General features: G+C 45.3%; 1 long non-coding RNA gene across 1 annotated transcript; it reads right to left on the bottom strand.

Moving 5' to 3' along the window:
* Window positions 1–19,665: 19,665 nt before the first annotated feature.
* Window positions 19,666–20,438, bottom strand: LOC309376516. The gene is made up of 2 exons (XR_014171233.1): window positions 20,007–20,438; window positions 19,666–19,919 (listed from the first exon to the last, which is right to left on the bottom strand). It is a non-coding gene; the product is annotated as an uncharacterized lncRNA (long non-coding RNA).
* Between the last annotated feature and the right edge of the window lie 837 nt (window positions 20,439–21,275).

The following is a 21,275-nucleotide window of genomic DNA, read 5'->3' as shown; positions in this document are numbered from 1 at the left end:
AGAGTGGACCCCTAAGCTATAGCTTGTTTAGCTTATACGTAAAACCGGCACTGGATAAGCAGATGGAGGAACTACAGCAACCTCTACAGCAAGGGTGGGGAACGTCAGTCCCAGGAGTCCAATGTGGTCTTCCAGGGCACTGGGACTCTGCCTGGCCACACCCCTTCTCAGTCACACGCCTCACAGACATTTATTGACACCTGTCTTGAATGCTTCTGCTTTGCTAGCTGGTGAGCAGCACAATCTTCAGGTGCTCCTGGCTGTCCCCTCCTGGCTGTCCCCAGCCTGCCACCTGAGGTGACAGCCTCACCAAACCTCATGGGAGGACCTGCCCTGTGGATGAGGAAACCCCTTTCAAGAATCCACCCAGCCTTGGAGCTTACTAGTATCTGTATCTTATCAGAGTAACCTAGTATCAGTATCCGTCAGAGTAACCTACCTCCCAGGGCTTGTCGGGATATTAAAGGGGGGAACTGTGCATGATGCCTTTTACTCCATTGGCAGAAAGGTGGGGCACAAATATAACAAATAAATAGGCTTCGAAGCCTGTTTGGCCATTCAGCATCTGAGTGGCTCACCCCAAAGCCCAGACCACTCTGAGTCTGATCATTCATTTGTCTTATGGACTCTGGTTTTAATGAATGGGGAAGGGACCAGTGTGCTTCCTTATCCGTTTTTGCAGTTCAAAAGCAACATGATATGGCCTGCGTACTTCAAGGAAAGCTACCCCCCCATGCATTGCAAATTACAAATCTGCTCGGCTGTGTGCATACAGGCGCTTGCCTAGTTGCCTGGCATCTCCTCCTGTCACCGCCGCTGCAACGTACAGTCTGCTTAGAGCCAAAAGCATGAGAGCAAACAAGGAGCTGGGAGTGCAATGAGGCAGACTGATAGCGCAGTTTGCAGAGCTGGTGATGGGAGCTCAGTGTGAAAACGGGAGCCCTGAACTGCCTCTATCCAAGCTTGTGCTGCCTTGGAAGCAATTCCTCCCTGTATCTGCCTGCTCATGTCTTGTGAAACATCCCCCTCCCTCCCTCTATTTTTAGCTTCTCGTAGAGGAATGGCAAAGGCAGCCACACATAAGGGCTAGCATAGTGGAAATGCCAGCAAGTATTTGAATCAAAAGCAGGCTGCCTGCAAATCCGTGAGTCTGTGGGTCTGTCTCTGTGTGTATAGTAAGATGACAGAAGGCAGGGGAGAGGAAGCGATGGCTTCTATCATTCATTTCTCACATGGAATCCAGGGCAGACAGCTCTGGGGTTGCCACACAGAAATGGCTCTGCTAGGGTGGTTGCTGGCAGCTGTGCAGTGGTGGAAAGGGAGGTGAGATGAAGAGGAGGACAAGGAACCTTCTGGTGTGGGTCATAGGAGGCATCTGGGGACATCAGATGTTCACCACAATACAACCCTAACCCAGACTGCCCTGTGCCTTGCCAGGGTTAACACGCCTTTAGCCACTGCCAACAAGACTGATGTTCACCTTTCTAGGGAAAGAGGGAGGGAGAAAAAATGGATGAAGAAAAGCACACACACACACACACACAACACACACACACACACAGTTGCTAGGCAACCACAACATGTTCGTTCTCTTTCCCACCCCAAAATAGATCCCAGTCAGACCAAGACATGCAGATTTATGGAGGAGAAAGCAAATTTCTCGTGGTGGCTGCTGAAGCCAGGACCCCTGAGAGACCAAGTGGTGCACTGGGAACCATCTGAGCCTCTTTCTCCCCTGACCTTTCAGCCTGTGTTGCTTGGTGCTTCCCTTCTCTCTTTCTAGAATCATAAGAATAGCCTGCTGGATCAGGCCATCTAGTGCAGCATCCTGTTCTCACAGTGGCCAACCAGATGCCTATGGGAAGCCCACAAGAAGGACCCAAGCACAAGAGCCCTCTCCCCTCCCGTAGTTTCTGGCCACTGCCTCTGACTGTGGATGCAGCAATGACTGATTGTTATCTCAAAGGAAAAGCCTCGCCTTTTTTAGCAGACGGCTGGCAGAGAGGAGGTTCCTGGCAGGAAACTTGGTGTGATGGTCCAAATCAGTTTGGGGGCATGTTCTAGATCAGGGGTTCCTGGTTGCTTTTCCTTTAAAATAACAGCGACTAGTTTAAGCATGCTTTAAAAAAAATTAACAATAAATTAAATTAAAAGACCTGAATAACAAAATGGGTAGTCAGGCCTTTATAGGCCTTAATGGGAAGTTAACTGAGCCATCTAGGCTCCATTCCACATCTGGCTTTTCTGGTTTTCCATGTAGCAGGGAGCTGGCTGGTTGGCTGGCTTTGCTGAATGAAATATTTAAAATCTAGGCAGCACTAAGCAGAGCGGTGGGGAGGGGCTCAAACAGTGCAGAATGTTAGAAGAGGAAAACTCATCTGGGCCTCATTGCCTGGGTGCTGCTACTACTTCTTAAATGGCTAAGTTGGCAATATCATTTATTTTTTAAAAAAATTATCCTGGGGGGATTCTGAAAAGAAACCCCCACTGTACCCAACTACAGAGTTCATGCTGATCTTCCTCAGCTGGCAAATCCAGCTGTCTTTCAGCTAGGGATGGTGGTGTGGAGGAGGAGGAGAGAAATTTGGTTCACTTCGTATTGTAATGGAAATTTGCTCTCCCTGGAATTATATGGAAACTGAAGCGCAGCTATTCTGAGACATTTGGACTTTTCCAAATTTTGTGATTCTCCAACCCCCCAAATGCATACATTTTAGGAGAAAGCTGTGCACATGAATGCATATATTGGTGAAAATAATGTGCAAGGAATCAAGAGTGGATTTTGTTAAGGGAAACTGCTTGCCAAAAATATGCGTATTGGGCAAAATTGCATACTAATATGTATTAAAAGAAATGCACACTAAAATGATGGTGGTTAAGAAGTTAAGATTTGAAAAATGAACAACTGGGAGGAGCCAAATTTGACAGTCCTGTGTCCCTACTCCCAATTATCCAATTCCATGCGTGTTTCTGGAAGGGGTTGGGGTTGATGGGAGTTGCCATCCAAACATTTGGCAAAGACTGCAGGAAATAGGTTAGACATACTTTAAAAAAAGAAGTGTGCAGAATGTAGCATGTAGTGTGCCCTTCTTGTTCTTCTGAGCTTAGCTAGATGTGATCATGGCAACCAGCCCAACTGATGCAAACTAGTGGGGTTGGGGTGGGAGATTCACACATAGAAGGGAGCAGGAGGAGGGACATGCTGAACTCAGCTGTTCCACCTGTGCTTCCTCCTGCCCTAGTCTGTCACTTTAACCACTGCACCACACTGAGGCCTATGCACATATTGCTTGCCCAAGTACAGACTGGGGCAGAGTAGCCACTTTATACCCACTCCTAGCTATCATCTTCCTTTAGCAATGCAGACACCTGCACACAATATTATTATAGTGTTATTAAGGAAGACATAATGGTGAGACGTGGGGCTAAACGTGTGGCCCTGTTCGCATCTCCACTCAGGTACGTCCTACATGTGAGTAACACATGCATAGGGTAAGTCCCTCATTGTACTTTGCAAAGTTTTGCAAACTGTGGCTTCTCTTTTTGCAGGGAGTTGATTCTTGATCTGCAGCAAACCACTGGTGGAGGAAGAGGAGTGCAGGGGGAGCACACTGCCCCTGGCAGTGCGATCCCCAGGGTGCCATCGCAACTGCCCCCCCCAGGAGCTCTGCCACTGCAGCAAATGTCTCCTGCAGTCAGCAGCAGAATTCTTAGGCTCAGAATTTTATCTCCCTGCAGAATATGCTAAAAAAGTAAAAAAAAGGGAAGGTCTTTTGAAGCACTGATACACTGAAATGACGTGTGTGTGTGTGTGTGTGTGTGTGTGTGTGTGTGTGTGTGTTGGGTAGGAAAACAGTGACAACTGCAATGATGGAGAGCCACTGTTGTTTAAGTTGACAGCATGAATATGATCATGAAAGCTGGTGTGGGGAAATCAAGAAATCAGCAGAGAGCTATAAATTTGCCTGTCCTCATAACATAGAGTTTGGGAGGCACTGAATGACATGAATAATCCATGAATTTTAGTCTGGAAAAAAGGACACTATATCCCCCCCCCCGTATAAATTTAGAGAGGTTATGTTTTCTACTGTACATAGAGCATCTCTCTTTCTCTTTCTTCTAAATCACCCTGATGCTGCTCTCCTGATCACAAAGCACTAAAGTGCGATGAGCTGTAGTTCTGTGTTTAAATTATAGCGATTATTTCTAAGTTTACCTCTGTTTGTGTGTTTTATGCAAAATTCTGCCCTCTGTTTTTGGAGACAGAATTTATCTGTTGTGGGAAAGGATTGTAGTTCAGTGATAGTCCTATGCACTATCACTGGCATCTCCAGGTAGGGACTGGAAATGTCTCCAGTCTGAAACCCTGGAAAACAACTGCCCATCAATATTGTTATGTACTGAAGTTCTCACCCCGAGCCAGCAGGGGGATACTGTAGATAGTTTTCACTCAGGTCCACATATGCAAATAAGGGATTGAAAGTGACGTTCAGTGATTGGATAGTTACAGAAATTTGTTACAGTTACGTTGTAGTGGAGCTCTATATAAGCAGGCTGGCTGAACCCTTCAGTTCAGTTCTGTTCTGGCCCGTGAATAAACAAGAGCTGTTTGAAGAATCGCTGTGTTGTCTGATATAATTCACCCACAACTTAACAATAAACAATGAATCTGATTTGGCAGAATGCATCTATCTATCTTCCTCTCTGTTTATGCAGGCAGGGGTCCTGGAGATCACTGGCATGATGAAGACAAAAGAATTAAAAGTTGAAGGCTTTGGTACGGGTTATGTCACTCCTGCTGGCCGCTTTAGTATTGTTTACAGTGCGGTGCTATCAAGGCACCTTCTCCTCCCAATTAAGAGTGAGCAGAAGTGGCTGTGGGGGTGTGCGGCAGGTGCATCAACCCTGATGCGTTCCCCTGCCGTCTCCCATGAATTTGCTGCATTTGTCCCTGTAGTTCATGCAGCTTCAATGCCAGCCTGTGCCCACAGCCATTACTTTCCCTTCTCATTCCTTCATCGCAGTTACAAGCCTGCGGTTGCTCTTTCACCCTACTAGGTTGCAGAGGCTAACCTCAGACCACATCTTCTACACACACCCTTCCCTCCTCAGTTCATTGGTGGAGCTGGGCTTCAGTCTGTTCCTTCCCTGGCAAATGTCTAAGAAGTACGTCCCCTCACCCCCAAATTGTTGTGAAAATATGGTGAATGGAAGCTAAGATTGATGGGGGGGATGGGACCTAAATTGACAGATTCATTCATCCTCCACCTTCCACATACTTCCCCTTGTCTTTCAGGCTCAAGGAATCTGCAAGGGTCCTCAATGTTGTCCCAGTGCCGTATTGTCTTACAAAGCACCTGCACCTAATGGTCTTGCTAGAGGAATCTTCCTTTGAGTTGACCTGCACCTCTTTGGAGCATCATGAGCAGGCCTATAAAGGGAGAGAGGAAAGTAGCAGCGGGCTTAGAAGCCGATGCAAAAACAGGCTGTGTTCATCTTCTCTCTCACAATCCGATTAGGTGGTAAGAGGGCTGATACTGAGAAGGCAGCAAAGCATCTTTTCCCGTTTTCTCTCCCCTCCCCACCCTCACAATCTACCCCGATGCAAGAATTGATCTATTGATTTACGAAATGCGCTATTGGCGTGTTCATGACAAAGCAGGAGAAGGGAGGGAGGGGAAATGGATCGGATTGTTCTGCCACTCCTTCCGTCTCAGCAAAACCCAGGCACCCAGTATTAATTGAAAGCCAAATCAGATGCCTCGCCGTGCCTTTAAAATAAATAAATAAGTCCAGAGTCCATTTGCTAAATGCCTTGAACATCTGGAGCACACAGCCATTCCAAAAGGCATTACTGCGGCTGAGCGGCGAAAGGAGAGTTTGCACATGTAACTAGCTTAAAGGGATAAAGAGACCCAAATGTTTAAAAGGCTGATGAAAGCATTTTGCAGATGACTGGTGGTGGGAGGGGAACCGTTTCGGAGTTTTTTCCTTTTTCCTTTTTTGAACAGATGATGGCGCAGTGCTCCTCTCAAGTGCAAGAGGGTCATCTGTCACAGCTGAGTCCCATTGCCCCCATCCTGAGTTGGACTACAGTTCTCACCTGTGCTGGCTGGGGCTGATGGGAGTTGTAGTCCCAAGCTGCTGGAAGGCATGAAGCTCGAGGAAAGCTTTCTGGCTTAGAGCCATGAATCCCAGACACCACCCAGCATTGTTAGAGGGCAAGGCACATTCATTGGATGGAGCTCCCTAGTGGCGTGTGGCAAGCTTCCTCAGATATTTGGCTCGGTGACTGTCATGAGATATTGGGAAGATGAAGAAGGGTCATGTCCTGTCACATGAATCAGCTGATGCACTGGCAACAACACAACAAAAGAAAACAGCAGAATATTGCAGGCCCTGCCAAGTCCTCTTAGGCCGCCTTCCCAGATCACTTTAATGTAAGAGATCAGATATGCTCTTCAGAATCTGGACATAAGCCCCTGCCGAGCATGGATGGGACAGGAGCCAGCACAAATGTATGGGTGTAAGGTAGAATTGATGCAAGAGGTTGGGCAAGGAAGGCTGTATAGAACATTTGGTCGCATCTACCATTTATCCAGAACTGCAAAGATGAAGGGAGATACAGTCAGGGGTCTCCCATAGGTAGGAAAGCATTGGGACGCTGGAAGAGTACCCACCCCTCTCCAGTCACCAAAGTATTTCAAACAAAGAGAAAGTGACAGATAATCAGAATTACGTAGCTTCTTCATTCAGCACAAAGTATGGAACTTGCTTCCACAGGAAGCAGTGATGGCTCCAAACCTGGATGGCTTTTAAAAGTATCCAATGGATTCATGGAGATGGCTTTCAATGGCTACTAGCCATGACAACTGTGCTCTGCCTACACAGTCAGAGGCAGTAGTGCTTCACAATGCCAGTTGCTGGAAACCACAGGAGGGGAAAGTGCCCTTGTGCTTGAATCCCGCTTGAGGGTTTGCCGCAGACATCTCTGCTTGGCTACTGGAGAACAGGATGCTGGACGACATGGGCAATGGCCAGATCCAGCTGAGCTTTTCTTTTGTGCTTACACTGGGCTCTGGCCAAACCTTCTCAACACACTTCCATAGCTCCATCCTGCCACTCAGGGCTCCAGCCCCTGACCCACAGAGCTCTGCCTCCTGGTCCTACCCAGGAACCTAAATGTTTGATTTGAGAACACAAGAAATTCCAACAGCCCCACAGTCAGCGCTTTACACAATGACTTTAAGTGAGAAATGTAGGAACTCCTGTCCAACACTGTCCTGTCAAACACAGGAAGTCAGACCTCTAGCTCACTACTGTCAATGTTGACCAGCGGTGGCTCTCCAGGGTTTCTGGAAGGAATATTTTTTTATTCTCCATGTAGATGTTCAGGGTGGAACCTGAGAACTTCTGCATGCAGAGCATGTGCAGCATCACTGACAGAGATGAGTCCCAAACTATCTTCTAGGTACATAAAAAACTATCATTATATCAGTATTGCCCACACTGACTGGAAATGGCTCTCCAAAGCTTCCTGGCTCCATCTGGAGTTGCTAGTGGTCAAACTGGGGGCCTTTTGGATGCAGAGCAAGTACTCTATCACTGAGCTATGGCAATGTTGCCTGACCCACTCACTGTCTGGAGGATAGATTGGCTCCCAATAATACAATGCACGGCCACATTGTAAGATATAGTACTGTTTAGCCACAAGGATGACATTTCCAGTTTGACCAAACTGTGGGAGGCAGTGGAAGACAGGAGTGCCTGGCGTGCTCTGGTCCATGGGGTGACGAAGAGTCAGACACAACTAAACAACAGCAACAATATGACATTTCCAGCTTGCCAAAATCACTGACTGGCAGTGGCTCCTCTGGGGTTTCAGACAAGAGACACAGGGGATGGAACCTGGGAACTTTTGCATCCAAGCCATACACTATATTACTGAGTTATAGCTTTTCTCCAAGGGTGTTCTTTTTAAAAAAGCTTTTAGAAGGGTTACTGAGAGTGGGAATGATGTGGGACACGTGGGAATGGCGAGTTATCAAGCTTTGCTACCACATGGATCTCCAGGGAATTCCCTGCCTCCGTCTTCCTGACCTGTTTTGTCCCATTGTCTTCCACTGCAGGCAGTAATATTCCAAGATTGACCCTGATGGGTATTGATAGAAGTCATTGTTCATTCTCCCTTGGTTCCTCTCCAAAGTGCTTATTGTGAATCCTCTTGGGGAGCTGCCTGCTGTTTTCCAAGCAAAATGGAATGTGTGGCATGACTGCTTTGGGAGCCACCATCTGCACTTAGAATTCTCTTTTGCCTGGTCCCCACCCCCACCCACTACAGATATATACAGACATACCTCATGTTACGTTTGCTTCAGGTTGAGCGTTTTCAGGTTGCATCCCGCGGTGACCCGGAAGTACCAGAAAGGGTTACTTTCAGGTTTCACCACTCGCAGATGCACAAAAATGACATCATGTGCATGTGCAGAATCATGACCTGCGCATGCATAAACGCTCATTCATGGATTGCATTCTGCTCATGTTGCAAATGGGTTTCTGGAATGGATCCTGTTCGCAACCAGAGGTACCACTGTACAAACAACTCACATGGGTGTTGCGGGGACTGAAACGAAAAATCTCTGTGGCATCAAAACATCGTGGAACGTCAGGTGTATGGGATACTGAGGTTCCACAAGACAGGAGCAACTTAGTTAATTCAGAGATGGTGCCCTTCAGGTGGTGCCCTCTCATAAGTCCCAGCTAGCATGGTCCATGCTCAGAGGTGATGGGAATTGTCGTCTAGCAACATCTGGATGATGCCATGTTGGCTATCCCTCAGAAAGCCTTCCCCAACCTGGTGCCCTCTAGATATTCCAGACTACAAAGCATGGTCAGTGCTTGGGGATGATGAGATTTGTAGTCTAGCAACTGTTGTAAGGTACCACATTGGCTATCCCTGAGTTTGCAGATTGCTTCATTTTTTTACTTCTTTGCTACACTTTCTAGAGACATTCCCAGCTCAGCTGCTAACTTCAGTGGTTACAACTCAGGAGAGAGTCCAGAATCCCAAAACATTGAGGGGAGTTGCAGTTGGAAATGGTAGCAGTTATCAGCATGACTTGCAATGGGACAGCATTGCTCCTGGTCTCAGGTTTACAAGCCAGGACCAGCCCAGCTGACACAGCTACTCAGGTTCCTCACCAAAGAGAGAATGTTAACCCATCATTAAAACCACAGTGGCCCCAGGCAGCACCACAAGATGATGGATAGAGGAGATACGCAATATATGCCAGGCTCATCCTGAAACCACAAGCTGGCAGTCTCAGCTGGTGGTCAGGGAAGAAAAGTGTGGTTCAGTGGCCAGAATGTTTGAGTAGGACCTAGGAGACCAGGGTTCAAATCCCCACTCAGCCATGAAGCTCACCGGGTCCCCTTGGGCCGATCACTGCCTCTCAGCCTAACCTACCTCACAGGGTGGTTGTGGGGATTAAATGAAGAGGGAGAGAACCATGTGTGCCACCTTAAGCTCCTTGAAGGAAAAGGTGGGATATAAATGCAACAAATAAAAAATCAGAGTTTGTGCCGAGCTCAACTGTGGTACTGGGAAGAAGGACACAGCAGCTCTGTAATTATAGGATTTATTTATTATGTGAACTTCTTTGAGGTCACAGTGGCAATAAACCAACAACAGCAACAACATAGTAAAAGTGGCATGCCAGAGATAGTGACAGTCTCGCCACCAGAACCAAATGTGGCTCTGCAGCCTCTCCATCTGGCCTTTGGGACTCTCCTCCAATCACACGCATCCCTTTCCCTCAGCCACACCCCTCACAGAGAGCCAGTGTAGTGGTTAAGAGCAATAGACTCGTAATCTGGGGAACCGGGTTCACGTCTCCGCTCCTCCACGTGCAGCTGCTGAGTGACCTTGGGCCAGTCACACTTCTTTGAAGTCTCTCAGCCCCACTCACCTCACAGAGTGTTTGTTGTGGGGGAGGAAGGGAAAGGAGAATGTTAGCCGCTTTGAGACTCCTTTGGGTAGTGATAAAGCGGGATATCAAATCCAAACGCTGCTGCTGCTTCTTCTTCTTCTTCTTCTTCTTCTTCTTCTTCTTCTTCTTCTTCTTCTTCTTCTTCTTCTTCTTATCACTGGGCCTCCTTTTGGTCCAAGTGTCCTTGAACTCTAATACTGCCCCTTGCTTGTCTGGAGGGAGAATAGAGAGGAATGTTTGCATGGGTGTAGAATCTAGCATTTTGTACAAAGATAACATTTGCATTTGTTGCTCTGCCTACCTTGGCATGTGGCCTCTGGACCATTGCCAGGAAGGGAGTGTGACCCTCAGCCTGAGAAAGGTTCTTCACTCCTGCTCTCAAGCAGTGGAGAAGAGAAAGTGGCCCTTGCAAAGGGTCAGACTCTACCACCTGCAGAGTCCAGAGCCCTAAGAGAGAAGAAGGGTGGAGCCTTGGTAGCAAGCAAGAAGCATCCCAGCTGTAATCAAAACAGATGGACATGGGACTTTAGTGATGCTAAAGGGGACCTCAGCAAACACCTGTACTTGAGCCTGCACTGGGACTGAGCACACCATGCCCTTGTGTGGAGAACTGACTGAGGCTGGGATGCCTCAGGATTCCCAGGAAGTGCTGCACCTCCTTTGTACTGATGAAGAGGTTTATTAGAGTCTGCCAAAATGAGTCTCTGGAAGTAGCAGCATTTGAAATTGTACAAAAAGAGTGGGATGGAAGAGCAGCAGCAACAACAGAGTAGCAGCAACAATATGCAATTCTTGAATGTGACAGGTTACCTGAGGGCACTGTGCTGAAGTAATTCCTTGGTTTCCCTTCTTAGTTTAGGTCTTCAACAAAATTGCTCATTTTATGTGTGCACAAGAAAAATCGGATGCTGCTTCCAAAATATTGATGCCCCTAATCTGCCCATATAGTCCACCCAAGGCAGATAATTGCCATATTTCTGGCTTCAGCTTATTGAGATGAGCAGGTTTCACATGAGAGAAGGATGAGAAAGTCATTTCAGTTCACATTTTAATGAGAAACTACCTAATTCACACTTTACAAAACAACAACAAACTGAAACTTAGCTAGCTCTTGAAAGTCACATAAGACTGAATTTTTGCAAAGCAGCCTGTACAAAAATGTGTATATTGGGGAAATGTGTGCATAACGTTGCACATACCAGCAAAAATAATATACAAACATGCATCATAAAGGGATTTTTTTTTGAATTGCTTGGAAAAATGTGTTTATTAGGTAATATTGTACACTAAAATGCTGATGAATATTTTGTTAAACATTCACAAAATAATGCAGTAATGTGAAGAACTGAAGACGAGAAACTGAAATTGACAGATTGGCTGGCATAAGGGCTGGGAAAAACATTGGAAAGACACTGTCCCTCACTGTAGGCAAAACTGAGCTAGAGAACCCATTGGTCTGACTCAGGCCTCATCCAGACTTCCTTTTGTGCTGTATTTCTAGGCACAAGTCCATGCGCTAAAGTGCTGTGTATGACACACACACCACCCTTTTTGCCATGCACTTTCCCTGTGAAAACCTGCTCTTTACCATTGAATCAGAGCAAACAGCAATTGCAGGAAAACCCAAATTGCCATTTGTTTCATTTCAGCATTAAAGAGTAGGTTTTCATGGGGAAAGGGCCAGGGCAAAATAAAAATAAAAATGCTCGGACATAGCATTTTAAAACATGGACCTAGAAAGCGTGGGGCAAAATGTAAGTGTGGATGAGCCCTCAGTATAAGTCAGTTTCCTATATTCCTCTTGTGGAACATTCATTCATTTTCATTGGGCTGATAGTTCCCTGGGGATGGCATGGCACCCTTGATATTTACATCCCAAGAAGAATACTCCTTATTCAAAAAGGATCCAACTCCTGAACACATCCCTTAAATAACATTTTTAATGTCTGCCTGGCCTTGCAGTTCTATAAGATCAGTCACCTTTATTTCCATTTGATAGATATGGGAACTGACCCTGACGTAAAGGGCTTTGCCACTCAAACAGACTGATAGACATCACAGTGGCTGCGGCAACCCAGTCAGATGCGCGGGGTGCAAATATTATCATTATAATTCATGCCTGTGTTCTGCAGAGTCCAGCCACAACTGCAGCTCCAGCTTGTGGCTTGTGGAAATGATGTCATTGGCCAGTGCTGTCTGGAATGAGCCACAGGTACAGCTCTCCAAGGCTCTATACCAGGCCCTCAGAACTCTCACCAGCCCAGCCCCTGCAGCCGCTGCCACCCCCTCGCCCCAGGCCATGCCCCTCGCGGACCCTGATTCAAGGACATATTCTAGCCAGGCAGAAACACCCATGAAGGGTGTGAAGCAAGGCCGGTGGCTGTGGGGAAGATGAGGCGTGACAAGAGTCCCAAGGGCCAGGCATTGAGGCTTGGAGGGTCACATCCATTCTCCAGGCCTGAGGTTACCAACTCCTCCTCTAACACTGTTTGTTGGGGACTCAGGGAACAACAGCAGGAGATAAAGGTATTGCTTCTATGTTTTCTTTGGGACTTTCCATTGGGGCATCTGGCTGTCTGCTGTGGGGAAATGGGGCGCCAGGCTAGAGGGACCTCTGGCATCCACTAAGGGCTGTTATTATCAGTTCAGCCTGTTAACCTGCATAAAGGGTTGCTGTTCATAACTCAGATGTTCCAAGCAAGGGAACATTCAGCCTTATCTGGTTAAAGGGATAGATCACATCAGATGGCTGTCTGGTATGTTTACAGCCTCTTCTAAAGCAATGGGAACCCAAGCAGTATGGTGGAAGCATGTGTGTGGAGTGGAGGCTTTTTGCAATTAGAGGAACAGATTAGCTGATTTGTAGGATCCTCCTCCTCTAGCTCCAGACTACACCCCAAATCTGCCACAGTAAGCTCTTCATGATAAGGTATCACAGATATATTAAGTTGCTGCAATTCACTGTGGAACAGAAATAGGTCAAAATCAAACAAGACTCTCAAACAGCTATGAGTCATCTAACTTCAATGGAATATTTATGACAACTTCAATCCTTCTCTCTCATATATATATATATATATATATATGGACTCAGAGCTCCACTGCAGAAAATAACACGTTGCTCAGTAAGTTAGCTTTCTTCAACCTAGGACCCTCCAGATGTTTTGAACTGCAACTCGCATCAGACCCAGGAATGTTGTGTGAATGCAGCCCGTGGAGGGAGCTGACAGGCAGTCAGCTTGGACCAGTTGTAAGAAGACAGGTTGGGGGTTGAGGGTGAGAGCTGGCTGAGGGCAGAATGAGGTTGGTAAGGCAACGCTCCATTTGTCCTAATGGACCAGCCTTCACTGCCCTACTCTCAGGCTTACAGTCTGAAAGGTTGGTTTGGCTAGGACTGATCTGGTGGTTTCCCCATTTCAGGGTGTGCAAGGAAGGGCTGTGCCCAGTTTCTCCTTCTTCTTCTTCACTCATTAAGCAAACTAGGTTACTTATCACGCCACAGTTATAAGTTGTGATCGGATAGGTGAAGACTAAAGCTGCTGAGCTGACTTAAATTATTTAGGATAGTAGGAAAGAGACAACCATGACTAGCAGAACTGAGGGATGGGGAGGGGAACCAACGTAAGCTAGAGTGTCAAGTTGGAATTCAAATTTTATGGCAGGGAGTTCTATTAGAGGCTCCTCAAGGGGAGTGGATGATCTTGATGCTCTTTCACTCAAAAAGCTTAAAACTCACTTGACAGAGAACCAATGATTGTACAATAGCGATTTTGCAGATACTGGCAGATATAAGATTAACAGGCCCTTTTAGCCTAGTAGATTGATCCTCCACCTATGCAGGTTCTTCTAGATTGTGATCCTAAGCACATAGCATCATCCAAAGCATATTTACTCCACTGCTTTCAGTTGGATCACTCCGTCTATAGGCAGAGCTCAGGCAGCCAAAAGGGCACAAAAACCTATGTTGACTTGAGAGATCGCTTCCAGCATCAAGAAATGGTAACATGCACGATGGTTCCCAACATCAAGGATCAGGCTTGAGTCTCTGTTTGGATACAATTAGACATCATTTTGCATCAAGATGACAGACTGAACATTTAAACTGCACTGATTTTAACCTCTGGTTTTTGGTTTCTTACTATTCCCAAGCAGGCTGGGTATGAGAATGCTAGTAATTTATAAAATACAACAACATTTTATTGCTGTTTGGGGGACAAAGCTCCAACTAGAAAACAATCCAGTCCTTGCAACGAAACTGCTTTTGGACAGAAAAGAAGAGAAGAGAAGAGAGAAGAGAAGAGAAGAGAAGAGAAGAGAAGAGAAGAGAAGAGAAGAGAAGAGAAAAATGTACTTCTCTCCCTTTCCCAAGGGGCAAAGGAGTAATTGATCTATCAATTGAATCCAGATTACCGCCTTCAAATTAGGAGCAACCACATCGAAGGAGGCAATCCTCAGCACAATCAATGTCTGATCTCATCTCTTGCCAAAGTGTTTAACGCCTTAGCAATAGTCAATGGGGATGTTGTCAGCGGTGGGGTGGCAGAATGCTGCAGGGGCTGATGCCCTGGATTTGGGTGAGAAAATGTTGGAGGATATGATATATGTTACATATGGGGGTGGGGGTGGGTAGTAAAAAACAAAATAAGGTGTTGATATTCAGACTTTGATAAAAGTGCCAGGGGTCCATAGTATGTGTGTGTGTGTGTGTGTGTGTGTGTGTGTGTGTGTGTATTTGGTGAGCCTAATATAAGAACTTAATAAAATGCTCATATATATGCTATTGGTAGGTAAGCATCTTAGGATGCTTTTACTCTGCTTTTGGTGTTGCTTTGAGTTCCTTTCTGAAAAGAAAGTGACATGATAATGAAGATGATGATGATGAAGAAATAAGTGGCAACCTCCTTTCAAAGATTTTGATTGTTTTCCCTCCTCTCCTTCCCCAAATGATGTTTTAGAAAGGTTTTGCTTTGCTCTCATGAGCCCAACAAATGGTAGAAAAAGATATTTTTGATATCTAACAATAAGCAAGAACTTGTATCTTTAAAGGGGGGGGAATTGTATATTCTATTTACTGGGAGGGAATAGTTGGTTCAAAGAAACACCTGTGTCACAGGAGATCGCAGACTCTGGATTTCTTTAAGTGGCTTCAGAGCACACAGAATGCGAGTGAGAGCTGATTTTGTTGCCTATCAAAGGAAGCCACCCCAAAGCTGCACAGCTTGTTGAATAATTCAGTGCCCTAAAAATACTGCAGCCTGCCCGTTTGGCTCGGGGTTAGCAGCACAGAGATTTCACATCAGTCGCCATAAAAATGGACCCCGCACGTCCTGTAACATGGGAATCAAAGGTGCAAATAATAAAGAGAAACACAGCACCATATGAATCCCAAGTACAGAGATTATTTATTTATTTGGATGCCATACCATGCAGAGATTTGCAGCAAAGTCAAATAAGAGAAAAAGAAAATAAAAAAAATCCACAAACCCTGATAGTCCTTAAAAATCCAGAACTCAACTATTCAAAATGTTTCAGTAAATAGTAATTTACTAATCCTTTTTAGTTGAGCATGTCTTTCCTCCAAATACCAATGGGGGAAAAAGGGTGTCTTAACCAGCTGCCTAAAAAGAGATGGAACCAGACAGACCTCAGTAGGGAAGGAGTTCCAGATGCTATGAGCTACCACTAAGGTGAAGATGTGGCTCCAAAACTGGGATTGTAAACTGAGTTTCCAATTGTTGCTTTGCAAGCAGGGTTTCTGGTTGCACTGATCAGCAGTTACAGCGAGTCCTGCTGTGCTCTGACCACGCACCTCCCAAAGGGCGCACTATAACGACAAATCTAAAATGATAAATACCATCTATGGAGGATGCCTGTTGCTTCCTTGGGTGGAGGGTAGAGATGAGTGTATGGAAACTAACCTGGTGTACAAAGACAACATTGTCATTTGTTGTTCTGCCCACTTTGACCTTTGGCCTTGCCCACCACCTGTGTGTGGCCCTGAGAAGATTTCCCAGAAGGCCCTTGGGCTGAATTAAGTTCTCCAGCACTGTCCTAGCATAAGGTCTTGCCTGTTTAGCAGCATTTTCCTTCTCAATGCTCCTCCCTTCTCTCCCCTCCCCTTAATGTACAGTATGCACTGGGTCTACCCCCTTCAAGATCACTCGGTTTTTAAGCCTTTCTTGTCTTCTTCAATACTCTGTGTCAGTGTCCATGACAGACCCTTTCCCTCTGCTGTGGGCATTCTTTCCAGAGCTGGCTCTCCAAGCCCATGGCTCACAGGGAGAAAGCCATGCTATCCCAATTTTAGTATATGTGCCAACAAACTAAGTGTTCACATGGTCTCACCTGCTGTGTGTGAATGTAAATGGAGCAAGGACTGGAACCTGAGGAGGAGACTCTGGTTGCAGGGCCTAAGATGTGCAGAGCTTTGCATATGAAAAGACACTTTTAACGCTAAACATTGGCATACGCCATTAGGATCACTCATAGAGCTAAGCAGGCTTTTTGCTTTGGGAGCCAATCTGAGCAGGCTGAAAGCAAAGAGTAAGGTTACCGTAACTTCTGTCATAGAACTTCAGTATGCTGATGACAACGTAGTGTGCGCACGCTCAGAGGATGATCTCCAAACCATCCTAAATATTTTTGCAGAAGCTTACAAAACGCTTGGCCTATCACTCAACATCCAAAAAAAACCCAAAGTGCTGCACCAACAAGTACAAAATAACTCCTCTGCAGCGCCACAAATCCAACTCAATGGTGTAATGTTGGAAAATGTTGATCACTTCTCCTACCTAGGCAGTTTTCTTTCCACAAGGGCCAACACTGATGCCGTCCAGCATCGCCTGAGCTCTGCGAGTGCAGCTTTCTCCTGACTGAAGTGCAGAGTGTTTGAGGACCGGGACATTTGCAGGGAAACCAAATGCTTGTTTACAAAGCTATTGAACTACCAACCGTACTACATATGCTTGTGAAACATGGACCACTTATAAACGCCAACTCCAACTCCTTGAAAGATTTCATCAACGGTGTCTCCAAAATTTTTTACACAACACTTGGGAAGACAGGCGAACTAATTTCAGTGTACTGGAAGAAGCAAAGATCACCAGTGCTGAAGCAATGATTCTTCAACATCAACTTCATTGGACTGGTCATGTTGTGCGGATGCCTGATGATCATCTTCCAAAGAAACTACTCTATTCTGAACTTAAAAAAGGAAAGTGTAATGCTGGTGGTCAACAAAAGAGGGTTAAAGACTGTCTCAAGGCAAATCTAAAAAAATGCAGCATAAACACTGACAGCTGGGAAACACTGGTCTGCGAGCGCTCCAGTTGGAGAACAGCCTTTACCAAAGGTGTCGTGGGCTTTGAAGACACTCAAACTCAGGACACATGGGAGAAATGTGCTAGGAGGAAGGCACACTTGGCAAATCCACACCATGACCAACTCCCACCCAGAAACCAGTGTCCCCACTGTGGAAGGACGTGTGGATCTAGAATTGGCCTCCACAGTCACTTACGGACTCATTGTTAAAACCATGTTTATGGAAGAGAATCTTACTTGGCTACAAGTGATTGCCAAAGAGAGGAGAAAGCATTCATTCATATTTTATTAAAATGTCTAATGATAAAGCAACATGGCAGGCTTATAAATAATGGCAATTCGTGCACTCATGCATTAATGCTTAATGAACCTGCTTGCATGGCATTGGTAAAAAGAAAATGTCTGCATCCTACAACTGCTGACATTTCCAAACTGCCCCCCCCCCCCGGATCCTAAAAAGCCCGCAGACGCAGCTTAAGAGCTGTTGCACACAACCACCGGGGGGGGGGGGGGAGAAACTTTGGCCTCTGTTTCTGCAAGGTGAAAGGCCTCGTAAAATTGTCTCTCTCTCACACACACACACCCCAGCCAATTTGGAAAGAATCCACATGCTTTCAAGAAAGCAAGGCTCAGAATGTGGCAACCTATAATCTTGACGCATGGAATCCAAATTCTGTTGGTTGTCAATAAACAGCTAGAAACCTATTTCCCAATGCAAAGCATGGCTGCAAGCAATTTTCCAGGGTGCTTACTAGGATTTTAAAAAAGAGATGAGTGAGGTTACAAATTAAAGTACAGAATGTGTAAGTTTGTGGCAAAACAGTATTTATGTCAATTTATTAGTTTATTAGCTTTTCTTCGCATCTCCCTTTGAGTAAACTTGACAAAAGGAAACCTAACATAAACACAGAGTGCAGCTTTTGACGTCTCTGCAGCTATTAGCTGAGGGAGTACAAGTGCACATTTTACACAAGTATATGCATTCTTGTACACATTACTTGGCTGGAGAACAGCATTGCAAAATTCAGTAACATGCAAATTTCATAGAATTGCTGTGTTCAAGTTCACATATTGCTTCAGAAAGTGCAAATTTGGCAAGTTTGCCTTTAAATATGAACAGAATGAATTTTCTCCCCCTATCCCTAGAACTAGCCTGATTTGTACCTCCTGAATTAATTACCTAGTTGGAAATCCATTGGCTTTTGTGCTTCCTGAATATTCCAACATAATTTGACAGCTCAAAAAAAAGTGTCAAAATATTTCTAAATATATATTTTGAGGCAAAATAGACTTAGAAAAACACATTTTGAGAAAAATACCCTTAATAGATGCCGTTACATGTGAATTTCATGAGGATTTTTTTTTTAAGTAAAAGATATAATTCGCAGATTGATGAAAAAATGAAACAAAATGGGTGCTGAAATGAACACATGCATATAGTGACTTGGCCATCTGTCATTATGTTCCACCTCCACTGTTATGCCTCTGGATACCAGAGGCTGGGAATCGCAGGTGGGTAGAGTCCTGTTGCGCTCGTCTCCAGTTCTTGGGGTTTTCACAGGTATTTGGTTGGCCACTGTGAGAACAGGATGCTGGACTATATGGGCCATTGGCTAGATCCAGCAGGCTCTTTTAGGTTTTTATTTATGTGTGTGGCACTGTTTGTGCCAGTCTTGCCTGCATGCTCAACATCCCTGCCACTCCCACCATGCCCCCTCTTCTGCTAACTTTTTGTGCAGAAGCATGAAGAATATGAAGGTCCACAGGGAGACCTCCAGGTGAACATGGTTAGAATCTGCCTTTCAATCAGGAATCAGCTGGGCTAGCACACACCACCACACCTTGAGCCTAAACACCAGGGGAAGTGGTACCCTACTGATTTTGGACTCTACCTCTCATCAGCCCATGCCAGCATGTCCAACAGTGAGGAATGATGGAAATTGCAGCTGAGTAACATCTGGAGAGCACCACACAGTGCTACCCATGCTTTGAACGCTTGAAGAGAGCTAGCAACTTCGCAGATTCCTTATTTTTTTCAAAAATACAAGGAAACAGTACTGGACTACACAGAAATGGCAAAGCTGACAGCGAAATTAAGAGATCAAAATGATGAACTTTTCCTAGAGGAATGGAGGTCTTTCATGGACTATTAAAAAAAACCACGATAGTCAAATGAAATTGTGGGCAGGATTCAAGATAAAAGCAGCAGAAGAAAAATGATGAAATAATTGTCGTAGAGAAGCGTTTTGCAACAGATAAAGATATAATGCAGTAGAAAATGTCTGAGTAAAAACGCTTTGGAAACGGGTGGAAAGTAAGTCAATTTATGAAAAAATGTAACTATTTGATATGAAGATTGTTGTGAAAATGTTTGGAAATTTAATATTAAAAAATATACTACAAAAAAAATCCCATCGAAACAGCAAGAAGTCGGAGTACAGATCGAGTATAAAAAAATCCCACAGAGGATTCTGAAAGTTTGGGGCTGGGTGTCTCTGAGGTGAGAGACAAGCAAGCGACAGTGTGTGAAGTGTTTCTGAGAAATCCCAGCCTTCACCACCAACACATTTCACTACATGCAAATCAAACGCTTTGCCTTCTTTGCTGCTTCTACAGGAGAGAGACGACAGAATTAGAACATTGGGGAGGTCTGATCAGCACTGCAAAGGGAAATATTGGCATAATTAGGAAACTTACTGACTGTCATGGCTTCAGTCGGTGACCCAGAAGATGACTACCTGAAGAAGGGCGTGGCCTTACATGAGCATAGTGGACCCAGGTGGCTCTGCTGGGTCAGATGTAGTCCAAAAACATCTGGAGGTTACCAGGGAGGGGGAAGGCTGTTATCATGTGTCATTCTGCCCTCCTTTTTAACAGTTCTCATCTGGCAGCCTCCCAGTTTCCCCACAGATAAGGCTGTGGTCACAAATTGCTTTGTGAGTGGCTAATGTTATCTCCTGGTTCTGTGTTGTGAGGGGAGAGGAAGTCAAAGTATTCTGTTCAAAAATCATATTAGGCCAATATTTCTGAAGAAGAAATGTGCTGGGTGTGTGTGTGTGTGTGTGTGTGTGTGTGTGTGTGTGTGTTCCTTCACTTGAAAACATGCCTTAATCTCAGAGCGGAATCAGTTTTTAGGCCTTCATTCTTGGTTACCTAGCAACCCTGTTTGCTTCTTGTTTATGGACGGCATTCTTCTGTTCTCTCGGCCACAGTGATGCATTGTCATTTAAATTTTTTTATATATATCAGCAAAAGCCCAGACCTTTGAACTTTGCCAAAACATACAAATGGCACCAAATTGCCACTCATCAGCAGCGATCCCTTTTAAGCCTGCTCTATTTATTTTTTAAGGGATCAAAGTGCCCCTTCTGGAGTCGTATAAATCAGGGGCTCTTGAACACTGATCAGTGAGACTCACCAAGTCAATCTGAGCCCTTCAAAGGGTAAAGGTAATGTTTCTCTCTTTTGCAGCAGCAACAGATTGAGTTTGTTTTTACTGCTAGAGCAGGGGTAGTCAACCGAGTGCCCTTCAGGTGGTGTTGGACTCCAACTCCCATCAGCCCCAGCCAAGATGGCCAGTGGCCAAGGACAATGGGAGCTGGCCAACAATGTCTTGCGAGGGAGCCCTGTTGGTGAATCCTGTCCTAGAAGAGTGATAGGCCAAGAGACAGCCCCACTTTTTAATCTATTTTATTTTGGCTTTATTCCATTTATTTATTTCATTCAATGCAATTTCACATATAAAAACAATATCAAATTCAATTCAGTTATGGACTGGGATAAGAACATCTTTCCTGCCCCTTGTGTGTGTGTGTGTTATGAGCTAGTCTAAGCTGAGTGGTTAATGTGCCTTTAGAAGCCAGGCTCCCTGATCATTGATTGTGCTTGCTAAGGCTGATGGGAATTGTAGTCCAAAATTAACTGGAGGGCATGAGGTTGGCAAAGGCTGGTCTTATTATTGTTCTT

Source organism: Podarcis melisellensis, assembly GCF_964234715.1.
Source record: "Podarcis melisellensis genome assembly, chromosome: 8".
NCBI classification, from domain to species: domain Eukaryota; kingdom Metazoa; phylum Chordata; class Lepidosauria; order Squamata; family Lacertidae; genus Podarcis; species Podarcis melisellensis.
This window is presented reverse-complemented; position numbering and strand designations above follow the sequence as displayed.